The 19,006-nt window shown below is 35.2% G+C and overlaps 1 long non-coding RNA gene across 1 annotated transcript in view; it reads left to right on the top strand.

Annotated features, from left to right (window-relative positions):
* LOC118155584 overlaps positions 1-18,150 on the top strand; it is a 23,018-nt gene extending 4,868 nt beyond the window's left edge. The window contains exons 2-3 of the long non-coding RNA XR_004745919.1: positions 7,291-7,300; positions 18,035-18,150. This is a non-coding gene — a long non-coding RNA (uncharacterized LOC118155584). The remainder of the gene's footprint in view (positions 1-7,290; positions 7,301-18,034) is intronic.
* Positions 18,151-19,006: the final 856 nt, after the last annotated feature.

Genomic DNA, 19,006 nt, shown 5'->3' with positions numbered 1-19,006 from the left:
AAAAAAAAAAAAAAAAAAAAAAAAAAAAAAAAAAAAAAAGACCAGCTACTCAGTTATTATAGATTTGTATACAAAATCACATTTATCTGCTCATAAATTTATTTCTGTTGCTACTATTTCATTTGTTGGTGGGAATTACAAATTCTGTTTCTGTGAAGGTTTCAGACACTAATGTGAGCAAAGTCTTTTTATCAGTTAATAGATTTTTATACACTTTTATTATTCTCCTTCTGAAGAATATATATTTTAGACTGCTAAAATTGATTGGAAAGGAAGAGAGAACAAACTAATGAGAAACAAAACTATAGGAGAAAGTATGTCATGATAATAGTAAACTTAATACCGCTGTCTCAGCAGGGGACTCCATGTTCATATTACAGGGACAAGAAGGCACATGGCTAAGACAGGGATAATATGATGTAAATGTGTGTGATGCATCTGACTGTGGATAGGTGATGGAAGGACAAAGGCTGGAATTACTAGGCTCTTTTCACTTGGTAGAGCATATGCAAACCTCCTCCTGGGGCTAATTAGCATGGGGCAAAATGCAACTTTACTACTTGTTTTGTATATAGTGGATATCTCTACACAGAATCACAGAATTTTCTAGGTTGGAAGAGACCTCAAGATCATCGAGTCCAACCTCTGACCTAACACTAACAGCCCCCACTAAACCATATCCCTAAGCTCTACATCAAAACGTCTTTTAAAGACCTCCAGGGATGGTGACTCCACCACTTCCCTGGGCAGCCCGTTCCAATGTCTAACAACCCTTTCGGTAAAGAAGTTCTTCCTAAGATCCAACCTAAAACTCCCCTGGCGCAACTTAAGCCCATTCCCCCTCGTCCTGTCACCAGGCACGTGGGAGAATAGACCAACCCCCACCTCGCTACAGCCTCCCTTGAGGTACCTGTAGAGAGTGATAAGGTCACCCCTGAGCCTCCTTTTCTCCAGGCTGAACAAGCCCAGCTCCCTCAGCCACTCCTCGTAAGACTTGTTCTCCAGGCCCCTCACCAGCTTCGTAGCCCTTCTGTGGACTCGCTCAAGCACCTAAATGTCCTTCTTGTAGCGAGGGGTCCAAAACTGAAGGCAGTACTCGAGGTGCGGCCTCACCAGATCCGAGTACAGGGGGATGATCACCTCCCTGGCCCTGCTGGCCACACTGTTTCTTATACAGGCCAGGATGCTGTTGGCCTTCTTGGCCCCCTAAGCACACTGCTGGCTCATATTCAGCTGACTATCAACCATCACTCCCAGGTCCTTCTCTGCCTGGCAGCTCTCCAACCACTCATCTCCCAGCCTGTAGCTCTGCTTGGGGTTATTGCACCCCAGGTGCAGGACCCGGCACTTGGCCTTGTTGAACTTCATGCAGTTGACCTCAGCCCATCAGTCCAGCCTCTCCAGATCCTCCTGCAGAGCCTTCCTACCCTCGAGCAGATTGACACACGTACCTAACTTGGTGTCATCTGCAAACTTACTGAGGGTGCACTCAATGCCCTCATCCAGATCATCAAAGAAGATATTGAAGAGGACCGGCCCCAGCACCGAGCCCTGGGGAACGCCACTAGTGACCGGCCTCCACATCCCTGTATTGCAGACAGCATTGGTATTTCGTTTCTTCTGAACTAATTTAGTTCATCCTTTCCCATAATGGATATATGTATAATTTTTGCTGTCTCTTAGTTTAAAAGGTTAATATAGGTATGTTAATATATCTGCTACTATTATTTATAATGATATGAAAAATTATTGTATAAGGAAATTATTATGCAGTAATAACACCTTAATCCAGACACTTCCTAGAAACACAACTTATTAATTACAACTTCCTACTTTTGATTTCTTATTGCTTCCATTAAAATGGTAGAATCCATCATTTTGTGCAGTCACACCGAATAGTTAGATGCAGTATCTTGCTAAAATGTATGTTATTGGTGCATATCTTCTGTCTTTTTACTCTCAAAAGAAACACTGCCTGTCAGCAAAATCTGTAATTTTTGAACTAGAATAATTTTATTTCTCATTAATAGTTACTGCCTACTTTAAAATATATATATATATATATATATATATATATATATATATATATATATATATATATATTACAGGGAGAAAATAACAATAAAATACTCTTACAGATTTCCTAATACTTTTCTCTCCTCTCTTTTGATTTGTGACAAATAAAATGATACTTTTTTTCACATAATCCTTTGAACAATGACTTTTTGGCACTTCAGATCCTTTTCCCTCCTTATGTCTCTTCTCCTTATGTCTTTTATTCTGTCTCTGTGTACTCCTGCTAAGACTTGTTCATCTTTGTTACTAGGTCATCCATCACAGATGCCAGCTATCCCACCTTTTTTGGCAGACAGCCTCCACACTGTCCTTTTATTATATCTTTGCCTTCTCAAGTGCTAGGCATTCTCCACATCTATTAGGTAATGTACTCAACAGAAGAAAGAAAATGTTATAGCTTATTTTACAGAAAAACAAAATAAGCATCACAAAGATAAAAAGAATTTCCAGTTTATTCTTGTAGTAAAATTTCAACCAAGATAAGTTATGAAAATCAAAAATAATAGTAATAATTACTGTATATTTCTGATAAAATTGGAAAAATTCTGGCTCATGGGAACAGAGAAAACTGCACTTATACAGGTATAGTTATCATTGTACAATTTTTTTATTTGAATCTCCCCTAGACAGAATAAGTATTGCCTTTGTTATCCAACCAAATGTTATCAATTAGATGTTGACTTCAAAATCAAACTCTTCAATACAATTAATAGAAGAGAGTTATGACAGAGACAGAGAGAGATTTTTATTTGTTGGACAGATGCTCAAATTCAAAGTGCTAAGTGTTATTATAATTTGAAATTGTATCACCATTCACTAGCTGTTATAATTGAGAGTCTGTCTTGAAGCCAGAGGCTAGCTATCTGTAGGTTAGCATCTTGCACCACAGGTTAAAACTCCACTTTTACCAACTCTCCCTTCCTCAAATACAAATACAAACAAACAAACAAAAACAACAACAACAAAAAAAGGCCACCACCACCACCAAACTCTAACATCAGGAGCATTTGCATTGACTTTACATCCTTTTGGCTGTCAGCCTCAAGAAACTGTCATCTTTTACAAAGAACTTCTTACCCTGTAAATGAAATTTGAATGTTATCATGTGCCAGCACACCTCAAGGCCTTCCATACCCTTCCATTTTATTCTGTGAGTAAAGGGATGTAAATAAAGGAATATGAATCACTTATTTAAGGGCAAAGCATTGTGAAACTCTGCTTATGCTCCACTATATGCTCCACTTTGTCACTCAGATAATCTAAGGAAATGTTTGTCAAAAAATCTTTAGTGCCATAACTCATTTATTTTAAAAAAATCCTTTCTACACCCCATAAGGTCCTGTAATCAGTTTTAGAGGAATTCTCACATTATTCAGGGTGCTGCTGCTTAAACTGAGTTAAAAATTCCTGTGACACTTCCGCAAGTTTTTATTTTTGTCCACTGGTGTAGGACCAGGAAAGATCCAACGGTGTTGCTAATATTTAGTTTTCTGTTTCTGATTTACTGTATATTTAATTTCATGCCTTTGTTCATTATTTTTATTAATGTATTTTTAAGAGCATGGAGGTGCCCAGGGAGGTGGTGGAGTCACCGTCTCTGGACGTGCTTAGGGAAAGTTTGAATGTCTTACTTAGGAACATGATTTAGTGGGTAATACTGGGGGTAAGGGGTGGTGGGACCAGATGATCTTGGAGGTCTTTTCCAACCTTAATGATTCTATTATTCTGTGGAAGAAAATATTTTTTTTTTTCTTTTCTGTTTGTTTGTTTTTAAAATAAAAAATGACCTTTCTTCTTGAAAATATTATTTGTCATTTTTCTTTTATGACTTTAGGGAAAGCTGGAATACATTGCCTTATCAATTTTCCTTTGGGTAACAGGATTCTTCTTTCAAATTTTTTTGATATAGTTTGTTTATACTTGTTACTTTATTACTTGTTACTTGTACTTTATACTTGTCTATATCAAGAAATAAAAATTGGTCCTTGTCCTCTCAGACACATAAGCACACCTTCAACATGAGGAAAGCTGAAAATGGAAACAAAGCTTTTTTTTTTTTTTTAAAAAAAAATGTTCCTAATTAAAAGACTACTACAATAAATAAATAAATAGATAAATAAATAAATAAATAAATAAAAATAATTCACGGAATATCCAAATTAAATCTCTATCAACATTTATTTTAGCTTTGTCTAGGACAACATTCTCAACTCTGAACAGCTCAATGACAGTGGATGCCTGGTGTTACCTGTAGAGACAGGACAAGTTTTTAAGATTCTCATATACCACTCCATCTTGCTCTAACATTGTTGTGATGTCACTGGATGAAATTAAATCTTAAGAGACACTCCTGGAGATCTCTGCCATCTCCTAGCCTCTCCATAATAATGTAAGCAGCCTCATAGAATCATTCAGGTTAGAAAAGACTTAAAATCATCTATTCCAACCTTTAACCTAGTACTAAGTCCACCACTAAACCATGCTACTAAGTTCTACACATTTCTTGAAGACCTCCATGGATGGTGACTAAAAATAGCTTGATATCACTCTTTTTATTAAATTAGCTTTTGAGTTGAAAATAATTTGGGTATCTCTTTACAAGGAAACTTCCAGTGTACTGTAGCTTTCAGACTGTATTCCAATGAACGTTCATTAATAATAGTATTGCAAAGGAAAACATGAATTACCTGAATGGTAACACAAAACAGTTGCAAAGTACCCCAGTGAGCCAGTAAAAATTAAATTTGTATGAAGAATTCCTACGGATACCATATATTCCTTGTATATAACAACATTATATCAAGGTTTCCCAGAATCAGTGAAAACAAATCAAAAATTCATGAAACTTATAAGCTGGTATTCAAAACAGCAAGTAACACTTTTCTGATTTTTCTCTCCTGAGACAATAAAAATAAAATAAAATAAAAAAATGCTGATTCAGACACCACAGCACCTTTGTACTGTATGCATGCAGAGCACTAATGCCTGGGCTGGAGAAGTTCTGACATGACAGTACCGAGAATTTACCAAGGCATTTAAGGAAGACATTTATTATACACATACGATACTTAAATAAGTGGCTGTGTATGTGTGTGTGTGTGCATGTATGTACAAATGAAGGTACATTTTATTCATTTGTGTCCCTTTATTTTGTGGCTTGATAACAGATTTTTTTTTTTTTTTTTTTTTTTTTTTTTTAGGATGTTATAACAGAATATAATGAATGGTTTTGGATTTAGTTTGATTTACTATCCATACAGGCAACATAATTTAAGCTCTGGCAGTTCATTAACTTTCTCTTAATATTCATATGAAAGTGTTTTCCTCCTCTTTGCCTCTCTTACATGTTTGGCATGACAAAATAATGTATAGCCTTGTTATCAAAAGTTTTACTGCATCAGTATAAATCTCCGTGTTAACAAATATATGAAGATGCTTGATTGTTCCATTCAAGAATTCCTTAAGTAACAACTTTAAGTTAAACTAGGAGCTTAAGGCCATAAATAACTAGTACAGTTCTTTGGCACTGATAAATTAACATTGCCACTGTCCTTGGTGATTTTCTGAGACCTCTCATTGCTCTGTTTTCATGAAGATCTAGATTTGCTCCTGTATTCTTCTTGTTTGCCATTTGTTTTCAAAGTACATTTTGCTCTCTGTGAAAGCAGCCAGATTGGAACATGTGAACCTTTTATATTTTTTAAATCTAATAAGTTATAAGAGGAAACAAGATTCTCCCATCTGACCTAACATTGTGATTTGCACTGATGATGAAGCTGTCAGAAGGATGAAAGCAAATGTTTCTTCAGTTCAATTCTGTTTTCTTTTTCTTTTGTACTGTAAAAACTAACCAAGATGCTAATGAATGAAAAATATTATAGCATTTTATTTTATTTTTTATTTATTTTCTGATGTGAAGAATTGGGCCACTAGAAGCCAGACTGAGATCACTTTATCTCCATATGAGGCCGACTGAAAGTAATGATCTTATTTAATAGCTAATACTGGAAAGCTGTTGTCTACTTTTAGAAGTCTAACAATTCCACACAAAGCTGTCATTCAGTCTCCGATTTTAAACACTAAAGCTCTTCCAGGTAGAATTCTAAAAATTGCTAGGAAGTATTCTAGCCCTATGCTACACAGTCTTTGAATGCTGGTGCTGTGTCTCTGACCACAAATAAGAAGTTACATTGATAACGTGTCACTACTTCTTCAAAGAGGCAATTGGTTACAGGAATTTTTCCACACTTGTAAGATCTATTCTTGCCCTTCACTGAAAAACTTGGTAAGAACTAATTAAACATTAATCATGTTTATCCTACTTCCAGACAGTCTGCAGCAAGTTGCTAAACTATTCCGCAGATGTGAGGAAGAGGAGGGGGTGTTTATTCCAGACCACACCAACAAAGTCTGTAGGGATTTTTTTTGAAGATGTATACCTTTATTTGCAGAGGTACAATTTCCTAGAACTGTGTGAGCATCTTGCAGTGAAGCAGAGGGCCCTTAGTCTCACCCATTCTTTTAACAGGACACATTTCAGCCTTGGCTTTCTCTGTTTTGTAGTAGGGCTTTTTTTTTTACTGCAGGAGGGACAGCGCTCCAAGGCACATGTACAGCATGCACAACAGTCACCCTATGAACCTGTGGTCAAGGATGACAGAGGACTAGACTCACACCTTTAGAATGGCACTTTCTAGGGATGTTGTGTAGTCAGAGGAACCACTGGGGTGGAATCTGTGCTCTGGTCTTAGTGGATTTCCATTTTTACGGACTATTATATGATCTTGTTATAGGAAAGTGATTTCAGTGTTGCCCTTTCATATCTGCTGCCCTGAGGACAGCAAGATGAAAAACAACCAGTTTTATCCTTTCTCTTTAATAACAGAAACTGGATAGTTTGCTTGTAAAGTGGGAAACAATCACAGTCCCTGGTTTCATTTTGCTGTGCAATTGAAGATATGTTTTGATATGTAATAGAAAACAGCTTTGCTTTTAGTATTTTCCCTTGAAGCGATAAACTGTTTTTAAGGTTTTATTGTTCTGGGGGTTTCGAACAGGTGACAGCCTTAATCTGGATTATAGGGTACGTAACCAAGATCTCCAGTGTTTAGAAAAATTAAAAGAAAGAAAATTGTGCTGAAATGCAGATAGCATGTGCTTGGATAGAACTTGCTTGCATTCACCTCTGGATTGATTTACAATTTAAATTTTCAGAATTTCATTTGTTTCAGTAATAGTGGGTTTTAGTGGTGTATTCTTTTCTAGTGCCCAAAGTAAGAAGTGTACCTTCTAGTGTAAACTGGTTTACCAGTGTGAATTATTTTCTTGTAAGTAAAGTGGTATCAACTCTAAAAGGACACAAAAGACAACTTAACCTATAGGCTATTATTTATACATATGCCACAGAAATAATAAAGACTATAATGCAAAAAATGCCTGTTATTACTCATTGAAAGCAAGCAGCATTTAGAAACTTATGCATTTCTGTGTTTCCTAAAGCTGGTTGTAGGACATTTACAAAACTGCTCCCACAGAGTCTGTGGGAAGTCTCATCTTACTGATGTGTTCTGTTCAGTGGATGTACAGACCTACCAGCATTTGTTCACAGTGACTTGTACACTTAGTCATGTGTTTTCTCTCCTATTTTATCTGCCTGCATACCAGCTTCCCTTGCTAAACTGCTGCTCTGCCCTATTAATGGTGATTCACAAGGTCTCTCCATGTGCAAGCAGTGGAATTAGGACAGGCAATTTCAGAGCTATGGACAGCTGTGGCTGCACAGACATCCTTTTAAGCAATCCTGCTGCAGCTTTTGAATCACACACCATGAATTTCTGCTCAAGCATTATATGTCACTGTGTTAGCTTATTTAAGCAGCAAGTGAAAAATCTACCATTGATAACTCACTTCCTCTTTCTCTTAAATATCCACAGAAAATTGAGTGGCTCCATGTTTTTCTGGCCTTTTTGTTACTGTAGGCTCATCATAAAGAAAAAAAAAAATGTTTTTGTTTGTTTGTTTGTTTGTTGTTAAGATTATAAGCTTTTAGAAAGCATGACAGTCTGCAACAGCCTTAAAAAGGTTATTATATAATTGTTATAAAATGTTGCCATCGCCACATCCTGCCTGAGCCTTTCTCAGATATCTAAGAGAGAAGTGGAGAAAAGAGAATGAGAGTGCTATTGAAAGCATTTAAACTTCAAACAAAGATACTAGATTACATTTAAGAGAGGAGTATGCTATTGTGTGAACACAGGCATAAAGATTTTGCAAATATTAGCAATCTCTGGAATTGCAAAATGCACTCTTTCCTTTCTGACCACTGGTAATAGTACATTGGGGTAGACAGGTCCTACCTGGAAACAGTGGCACACCTGAGGAACTGAGATAGTTAAAAGAGGAAAAAAAAAACACATAAATAAAACAGGTCAAACAATGTGCTAAAGGCATATTTTCATGACCTAGTTCTTAATTTGTCTTTAAAAAATAAAAATTAAAGTCTATAAAATCAACAATATACAGGATGTTACTTGATTTTAAGTTATAGGCTGGTTGTCTAACCCTATTGTCTTTAAATTCTTCCCTCATTTTCTCTTGAGCAATTGCATTGAATAAACTAGGGTCATGTATGCATATATTCTATTCACAGAATCTAAACCTATAAGTAGAAAATAAAACATCACAGTGCACTGAGGACAAATCTAGGCTGCAGAATCTTCTTTGTCTGCTGATTCTTAATGCCATACTTACAGCTTGAAATCTTGAGACTTCTTAATGTTAAACTATATTCACTTAATTTTATTTCAATTAATTTATTCACAAAATTGCTTCAAGATAACATGGTAACCTCCACAGAAAAATATATAAAAACTAAAGCTATATTAAAACAAAGGAATAAATAGAAAAATGTATTATTTTATATTTTAAGAGATATATTAGGAATTTGTTCAAAATTAATAAAGGAAGGGTAATCTATTTATATGAATGTATGACTATAAATTATAATAATATATGTCACTTTTCAGAGTCTTAAAAGATACATACCTTGATTAAAGAATTGGGGAAATTATTTATAGAGAATCCTATAAAGAAAGAATTCTGACCATAATAGGCTGAAGGTATAAATGATCCAGCATGTTAATGCATTCAGGTGATGAAGACATAGATGGTAATAATTTCTCAATACAGATCTTTTTAACGGTGGATATGGTCAAGATGTCTAAGATTTTCTATATTTCTATATTAATCTTTTAACAGTTTGACTTTAAAAGTCAGTAGAGATAAGTTTAACATCTAACTTATCTGTTGATCTTTATGTATTATTTTTTTTTGTCTAGTAAAATATTATAATCTGACCAGTGTTCCAGTGGTTGAAAGTTACTGATGTTAAAGTACTTTTTTACTACAATCTCTGAAATTAGTAGTTTATAACATGCTGTTCATTATCACTTCATGACTGTTAAACTGCATGAAGCAGACTTTTTATTGCTTGTTCTATTGAAAAAAATGCACTACAGATGCCTTATATTTTAATGGTGTTTTAATGATGGTTATAATAACATGCCATGAATTTATTTTCAACACAGATTGCCTCAGCAGTATAATTAATAAACAAACAAATACACATGGGAAAGAGACTTTCAGACTCCCATAAGAACAGTCACTTCCAAATTGCAGCATGCTAAACTGAAACTTCCTGGTTTCTGTTTGTCATACATGGAACAGAGTTTTCAGAATATACTTCAGGTGAGTTCTTCCAATGCCAACTCAATTTTTCTCTATTTTATATTTACCTAGCTTCTTTATCATGCTTTTCATCACCAAGTCAAATTTAAAGGGAAAACAGCCTTATTCATGACATTTTTCACAATACCATCATGTAAGATTCCCACAAAGTCCCTTGTATCGCAGCCCAGTTTCCTTTGCAGGTTGCACACAAATAACAGCTTTGGCTGCATGTCAGGAGTTTGGATCAGTTGACTTCCAGAAGTCCTGAACCATTCTCTGGTTCTGTGAAATACCCAGATAATAACTCATGAGGTGTAAGTGCTCTCATGAATTTGAAAAAGAATTAAATTCAAATTGCTACAGATTTTTAATTTGGAATGTGAGTTTCAATTAAAGCTTTTCCCATGTCTGGAACATCTAAAAGGTCGCCATCTGAACTTGCTGAGCTGCTTAACAAAGTGTAGGGTTTCTACTGTATATCTCCCTCAGAGCAAGAAGTGTCTTTCTTCAGTGTGGCTGCCTATTCCACTATAAAATTCTCAGTATAAATTCCAATATGAAGATTATGTTGAATTGATTTGAATACTTTCAGGTTCAACAGCTGACCTACACAAAAATGTGTAAACTTTCTACCAGCTCACACAAAACACAGACTTTTCCTGATGATGTAAAGCTTCATTCTTTTAGGAAGCCAGGGGAAATATGAAAGGGAAGTAAGAGAAACTATTCAAAAGTACCTTTAATAAATTAATCCTAAGAGAAATAACAGTGGTGTGTAAATTGTTTTAATGCCTACAGCACCTCATATCTAGGTATGGGAACTTGAAAACATTAAGGATTTCCTTATTAACTGGCAAGTAGGTGGCAATGGAGTAGAATAGTTTATTCTTTGTTATAGCTCTAAACATTGATTAATTTGAATGAATTCAGGGCAGAAGGCAAGACCCATTTATTTTGTTTAGCATTTGAGTAATTGATTTTGCTTGTTTTGTGTTTTAATTTTCTATAATCACAGAACTTAGTAGTTAGGGTGACAACTAGAAACTAGAAAGCAAAACAGTTATTTGGGCTTATCTGTGCACTCCTGGAAAATCTAGCCTCAGAAAGTACTCTCCTTCCTTCTCCAACACAAGGAAACCAGAAAGATGAAGCAGCCCAGACCTCAGGCATAGCATATGCTGTTTCTCAGAGCTACTGTTTCATGCTACCTGCAAAATCTGCTTTATGCTTATTTAAAGTCTGGGTTTTTTCTTTAAAATAATAAGTGGTCAAGTAACTTAAGAGAATGAAAATGAAAGATAGGATTCTTCTATTGTTCAGGTCTTTATTTTCTTCAAAATAGTTTTTTTTCCAGCCTTACCAAGTCATGCTTCTTACAATAAAGGAGGCAGAGGAGGACTTCTGCTTCTCAAATGTATTCATTCCAGTGGAAAGGGAAGACAACCCTCCTTTCAATACAGCTTCTGAAATGGAAATGTAGACACTGGACAGGGTCTTTAAAAACTGAAAAATCTATGTCACCAACTACTTGAGGTTTATTGAATTTGAATAGTTTCAGTGTAACGTTTTCAATTAGATGAATGACTAAAACACTCACTCAAATATTTATTTATTTATTTGGTACATTCTGATGGTACTAATGTTCTTATCAGATAGATGTTCTCTTTATTCCAAGTTTTTGAAGGACAGGGAAAATTTTAGTACTAGATACACTAGATATAGGTTAGTATAATTGTAGACTAAGCAGATTATATTGAAGAAAATGTCTATTTCTTCATCCATATATTCCTAGTATTTTATTTCATGTTGCAATAACTTTTATGGAGATTGAGACTCCATTAAGTTGCATAGCACAAGTGTACATGTTAGAAACAGAATTCTGTAAATCCAGAATAAATAATTTATTCTAGTATTAATTAGAGTGCTACAGGAAATTACTTCTGATATGGCCACCTCAGTGGAAGTTTAACAGGAAGAACAGATATTATCATGTATATAAACTTTATGGTTTCTGTCCAAGCCAAAGTATAAACCACCATCTCCTTGCAGACTGAATTCATCTGTTACCCTTCTACTTCCAAAGCAAGATACCTGTACTTTGTTCTGTTTTAGTTCCTTTCCGTTGTAACATTTTTCCTCAAATTTCTCTGTAAGAAGACTCATTGCATTTCAGCCATGCCTTCAATGGCAAAACAATTATCTGTGAAATGGTCAGGTGTATTGTTTTGAATCACACAGCAAAGTAAGTCATCCTAGTCTACATTTTGGTTTTCTAAATTTTTATAAGAAATCTTGTAAACTGTTTCTATCATGATTACTTCTTCAATGCCATATATATTTTGCAATTCCTCTAGAAAGAGATCTTTGAGAATCTTGAATGTATGTGATGCTAAGAAAACACATTTATTCTTATATAATTTCATGGAAATATTCTCAGAGGAAAAAAATAACATTCAGTAGAAAGCAGCTGCCTTTGTCTATGGCTTTTGTTAAGGTCCACTCTGAACTTTTTGATTTCCCAATGAATATAGCTATCATCACAAGGCACCTGTGTTAGAGTGTGTGTTTGTGATAGTACAACAGAATGGTGGGATAACAAAAATTCAGGTTTGATGTTGGTCATGTTGCTGCCAAGAGCCATCTCTGACAGATGGCTATTTCTAGATATCTGTGTTATCTGGAGGTTTTGTTGTTGTTGTTTTTCCCCTGAACTTCTTTGCACTAGCTGCATGAATACATTTTATTTGTGTTTCTAGGCAAACTGCTCACCAGGGAAACATGGAGAATCTGTCCAGACAGCATCATCTACAGATTGACTGGGCAGAATTAGAGCACTTTAGACCTGATCTGAAATGGCTGCTGGAACATATGAGACTAAAGATGCTTCTTGGAATAAATGAAAAAGAGGATGACCCGGGCTTTTTCCTTAACTTTTGGCACGAAAGCTGAAATTTGATCTTGATTTTGGAGAGAAGGAAGGCTTCAGCAAGTTCTGCCAACAGAGGTATGGACTGCACTTGTTTTTTTTCTCTGCCCCATCATCAAAGATCCCTTGCCTGGGTCTCCTGCCTGTGTAGCCCATTCCTTTGTTTCATACTCTGTCCAGGTTTGGAGGTAGACATGAAGTGCAAGTGGTCACAGAAATAGGCTTCCAACAACTGCAGTATGCTGCAGTCATCTCCAAGCTAATGTCATAAAACAGACACAGCCTCACAGTCTGTGCAGGGCTTATGAGGAAAACATTAATTGTTTAATGAACTTCATTGGTCAAATATTGTATTCATAAAGTATTTTAAAAATAGCCAGTCAGGAAGAGGGAAGAGTTAATAAAAAGTACTGAATGCCTCTCAAGACTGTGTGATAAAGCAAGCAAAAGATGGACAGAGATTTACAGCCATGCTGGACAGATACTTTTTGATTTCCATCAAGGTTTTCATGCCATCCATGCCATCTTTATTTATACCACTGTCAGGTGTCAGGTGTCAGACAGTAGCACGTTTACATTTATCCATTTTAATTTATTTTTTTTTTTTTTAAGTTGAATCATACTTCAAAGTTAATTTCAGGTGAAAAGAAATATATGTCTTCAGGCTCTGAGGAAAGATAAAGGCAGTAGGTCAAATACAGATGTGATAGTAAATTCACACATAATGTGTTGTTACTGTGGTTTTCAGGTAAAGGTGAAGCTTACAGAATACAAAATTGATTTAAGTAGTACTATGTCAGGTTGCAGGTGAGCCACATATAAAATCCCATTGGTACAAACATATAACAGAGTGTATACATTAAATCTTAGGCTTTTAATGACAGGGTTTCTGCACTTGGACAATGAGCAAATGAGAGTCAAAAGCAAATTTAGTGAGCTGAGTTGTATGAAAAAGTTTTAGTCAGAAGCATTCATTTTCAGAATAAATTATTTCATTAGCAAATGCTCATTCATATTTATCATGTACAAATTGTTATATCATCAATACCTTCAGCACCAAATAATCTACACTGTCTTGTTAATAAAAGTCCTTCTTGACAGGTATGCTTCTGCAGATTGCAAAGAACATCAGGGAGTAGGCATGGTTTAGAAATCAAGTCTAATGGGCAAAACAGTTTAGCAGTGTGTTTCTCATTCCATGGCATGTAAAATCTCCTGTATACAACATCCGAGCTGCAAACATTTCAGTTCACCAAGGGTGTTGACAAAGTTTAAGTATATTTACTTCTTTAGAGTAGTACTCAGCACTCTCACATTCACTTCATGGCAGTTGATAGGGTATAACAGTGAAGAATGAGATGATGTAACTGAAACAGAAATAGCTGGAACAACTTCCTGTTTGTGTTCTGGTAGCTGGAATATTTTCCAACCCAGCAAACAACCTAATTAAGGCATTTAAATGTAGGTTGACCAAAGTCCCAGTTAATGTACATTTGAGAAAACTTGTAAATTAGCTTAATTAGAATACCTAGTTCTTTCCTATTTCAAACTTTTATAGTTCTTAAATATGAGGGAAAATTACTGAACTTCTAGTAAACCTTTACAAACCTTCATAGCTGCATTTTCCAAAATGCAAAATAAATACCGGTACATTCTGTTTCAGCTCACTAATTTGTGAACTTGTAATAATAACCGTCCATCAGTGAAAGGAAAATCCTGTCAATTTTGCTCAGTGGCAGAAAAGGAAATTGACTTTTTTTTTTTTTTTTTTTTTTTTTTTTTTTTTTTTTTTTCATCTGCAGTTCCATAAATAAGTCTGGCATGACTCCAGGGTGATGACTCCAGGGTGTTTCCAACATTTAGAAGAAAGCCCTTCAAATAATAATTGGACGTGGCTTCATAATGATGAGTCAATAAAACACATTTGGGATGCTAATCTTTATTTATTACTGTTCTCAGTTCATAATGTGGCAGCAGTTTGTTACATAACACAATATTCACTTTGCTACCTTTCCTTTTTGTTCTGAGCATAGATGTGCAATAGATGGTGGTCTCCTAAAAGCTCATAATTGATGAAAGAACATCACCCTGCCACATACAAGAATCTTAAAATATTGAAGTATGATTCCTTTTGCTCTTTATGGTATACCAGGAAAGCTGATTTGCAACCTCTGTCTTCCTCTTTTCAAATGGGAAATTTTCATCAGATATACCTGACCTCTTGACTTGACATTACTTTCAGTGTCTGTTTTGTTGCAAACTATGAAGCAGTTTTCAACAGACTTGCTTTTCCAGCTCTGACCTGAATTGGATCAGAAAGATGTCTTCTTTTATGTCTCTTGGAAATACCCTATACTTGCTTTATTAGCCCAAGTAGATAGATTTACATGTTTTTATCAGCTTCACTTTTGCACATTTTATAGATGGAATTTGTTCTGGCTTTTCCATTTTCTCATGTACTTTTTTTTTTTTTTTTAAAAAAAAGATTTTTTGTAAGTGAATTGTACTTACAAAGTGTGGGGTACTAAGCAGTGTGTTTTAACATCTTGCAGATATTTCTAGTTTAATTTGGAACATTTCCCCTCTAATTTATGGCAGGTCTAATTAAAGTTCTTTCATTTGGTCTAATCATTATAAAATTAGTGATTCCAGGCTATTGCTTGCGCTCCTGTTTCATGTTTCAGGGACTACTTACAAATTTATCCGTCCATGTGTAGAATGTTGGGTTTATGTTTTACAGCTGGTGGCAGCTATTAACTCCAGTTTCTCGGTATCATCCTTAGCTTTCTTTTCTTAGAAAGGGTTTGTGCAGCTACAGCATTTATTTATGTTTCAGGTGTTTTCTTTCCGACCTTGAAGAGTCAGTAAACACTTTTCTAGTTAAAGTATAAAAACATTGCTTCAGGCTTCTCTTCCAATATTTGTTCTCTTTTATGCCTTCTTTAGAAGATGAGATATTTGACCATATGTTGCTACTTAATCGCTCTTTTTTAATATATTTTTTTCCTTTCTTTTTTTTTTTTTTTTTTTTTTTTTTTTGTTAGCCATATCCAGTGATTTAAGATAATGTATAAGTATGCCTCAAGAAAAACAGCCAGCCATTTACAGCCATTTACAGCCACAGTCTTCATGCCCTTCTCAATATATGCAGAGGTATCCAGTGTAATGACAAATAAACTGTTCAGAACAGTGGTAGGGCTAAACTGTGTTAATTTTTCTGCTCCATCACTCAAGCAGGAAACAGAACAGATAGGTACTTATTTATTTCCTGAGTCATTGTTTGCTTGCAGCTGGTATTGGTGTTTACTCAAAGCCTTGAACACTACGGTACCAAATCCTTTTTGCTTCTCTGGAGCCCTCTTGGAAATTATAATCTCAGGATGCCTGAAAAAAATTTGGTAACCTTGACAGAACAACCTCTACAATTCACTTTTCAGTTGCCAAGAGTAGTGGCATTTGATTTGCTGAAATAAATTAGGCTGAGTAAAAAAAAAAAAAAAAAAGGAGAGAGAGATGGGGTAGAAGAAAAACAGAAATGCTTTTTTGAAGAGAAAGTGGGTGTGATGCAAAATGAGCATGGAGAAGACCCTTTTGCATTTCTATTCTATCAAAGGCCATATTTAACATTTTTTTTTTATTATTTTTTTTTATGTAGCAATCCTACTCATGGAAGTTTAGAGAAAATCTGCCTAACTGGATCATAAAGTTCAGGAGTTCATGGTGATTGATTGAATAAAATAGGGATGCTAATTCATGATGTGCAGTGTGGCATAACTCCAGAAGAACAGGCTGAGAGGTGGGATGCAATACACTGGCTGGGCAATAAGCCAATGCACAGCATCATTGTAATTGCAGATGAAATAATAATTATTTGTGATGGGTTGCTAATCAGTGAAAGCATAGAAAAGGCTGCTGACAAGTGCCATCAAGGTAATTAAGGTGAAGCATTGAATTTGCATAAATTTACACTTTGATCATTGTTCACAAGATATCCTCTCTCGAAATAGACTTGGCTGATTTCAAGATGAGCAGTAAATCAAAGCAAAGGAGTGCAATAACTGCACAACACCAATAATGCTTACAAAATACAGATGCACCTTACATAGGCAATTATCTAAAGAATATATTGTCCTTAATCAAAGGATGATACTCAAGTTACTCTTTCAAATTACCAAATTTTCCTTGTTAGCATATGCATTTCTAGCTGTAGCTCTTCAATGAATACAGAAAAATCCTTAAAATGTCATCTTTAGAAAATACATTTTTATATTAATTTTGATGTAAAAAAAATCACAAACAATCAGAAAACAACAACAACAAAACAGCAACAACAACAACAAAACAGTTAAATGAGTTAAGTTTAAACTGAAAGCGTCATTCCCGTAACATTTTGACATATACATGCAAGCTGTCTCAGAAGCATGTATTTAACTTGTTTCTTTAGTAGCAGCAACTATGACATTCTTGTGATCTCAGGCTTTATGATCTCACTTTTGAAGGAAAGAAAGATATGCTACAGTCCTTCATCTCTCCAGGCTGATTACCTGAGTATCTGATACCAGGGAGCTCAGTCCTGTAGCCCTGGAGATCTACCTAAGCAACAGTGCAGCAATTCTTTTTCCCTCTGGGTAACACCAGTGGGATCTATTAACAGTGCAGTCTCCCAGAGGAAATAACAGCTTATGTAAAACAAAGGATTTCAGGCTTTCAAAGCACTCATGCAAACAACAGAAGCCCAGCTTGTACACTTCTCTTCACTCTTCCCTAAGGTTTACTGCTTCCTGGACAAACCCTACTGGGACATTTGGATTCCCTCTCTCTGTCAGCTTTTCTTTCCAGCAGTTTCTGACAACTCATTCACTACTGTCCTTATTACTGTGATTCTCTTAAGCTGTTTACTCTTCTCTTCTAGATTTATTGGCATCATCTTATTAAAAATAGTGATAGCTTTGAAACTTACGGTACGGTCAATCATCATTTCTGAGTTTTTACATTTATAATATATTGCTGTTTGCTTTGATTTGTACTAATATCATCATACAGAAAACTCCTTTACTTCCTTTACTGAACATGTAACAGTCATAGAATCATAGAATCATAGAATATCCCGAGTTGGAAGGGACCCATAAGGATCATCAAATCCAACTCCTGGCACCTCACAAAAGTTTAGACCATGTGACTAAGCGCACAGTCCAATCGCTTCTTAAATTTGGACAGGCTCTGTGGAGTGACTTTCACTGGGGAGCCTGTTCCAGTAAGCAACCACCCTTTCGGTGAAGAACCTCCTCCTGTTGTCCAGAACAGTCTTCGTTTTAGAGCACTAAAAACAGCCCCTGGGTTTTTGCTTAGAATAAGCTCTCAGGATTTGATATATGTATTTAACAAGTTGCATACGTTCTCCTCTCCCTCACCCCACTAGACCTTGTATCCTTTCTAAGTATTTCTGTATTAATATAACAAAGCATAAAAATTCAATATATGTAATGTGTGTGACTTTCCATGCATGTGAAATCGTTTGTTGTTAATTAATTTTATCTACCCATTCTGGGATTTTTTTCTTCTTGTCTTCTTGTATGCTCACTTCATCCTCTATCTATAATAGTGCAGCATAAAAGTAAGATTCAAGGAAATTATAATTGTAATCTGCTGTAAGATTTTTTTTACATATTGTTTACTTATTGCCTTTATTTTATTCCCGACTTATGTATGGTTGTTTGCTATGAAAGTTGTAAATCATGCTGTCATATCTGAGCTTTTTTTTATTATTATTTTTATTTTATTTTAGCCACACTATTTCTTTTGCCTAGATACAAAATTTTAATAGAAAGAAGAGAATTAGTTTCTCTAGCTGAGTTTGTGATTAGCAAATCCTTATATTCTACTAATTTGAAATGATGATCTCTTAAAGCTGTCATTGACACAGGCATGCAGCATGTAGAGTTTGCTTTTTTCAGGATGGTAATAAACAGGTCCACTGAAGTATCTGAGATTTACTGCTAATATAGATCTCCTCATGCTGTATTCATGTTCCATGTGATCTTCATGCACCAATGTAATTGTTTTATTAAGGGTGACTCTCGTTTTTGTATTTGTATCTACAAGCATTCTATTTGCAATTGTCCTGATGATGCATGTAATACTAACTACAGATAGTGTTATTATCTATCACTTCACCAGTCAGTGAATGCCAGTAAACTTTTGTAGAGATCAGTTTGTATTTTCTTCACATCTCTGATGGACACTTTGAGTTACGTTGGATTGAGGATTAATTTTTGA

This window comes from Oxyura jamaicensis, chromosome 1 (genome assembly GCF_011077185.1).
Source record: "Oxyura jamaicensis isolate SHBP4307 breed ruddy duck chromosome 1, BPBGC_Ojam_1.0, whole genome shotgun sequence".
Taxonomy (NCBI): domain Eukaryota; kingdom Metazoa; phylum Chordata; class Aves; order Anseriformes; family Anatidae; genus Oxyura; species Oxyura jamaicensis.
Note: the sequence above shows the minus strand (reverse complement) of the source record. Positions and strands in the feature narration are given on the sequence as shown.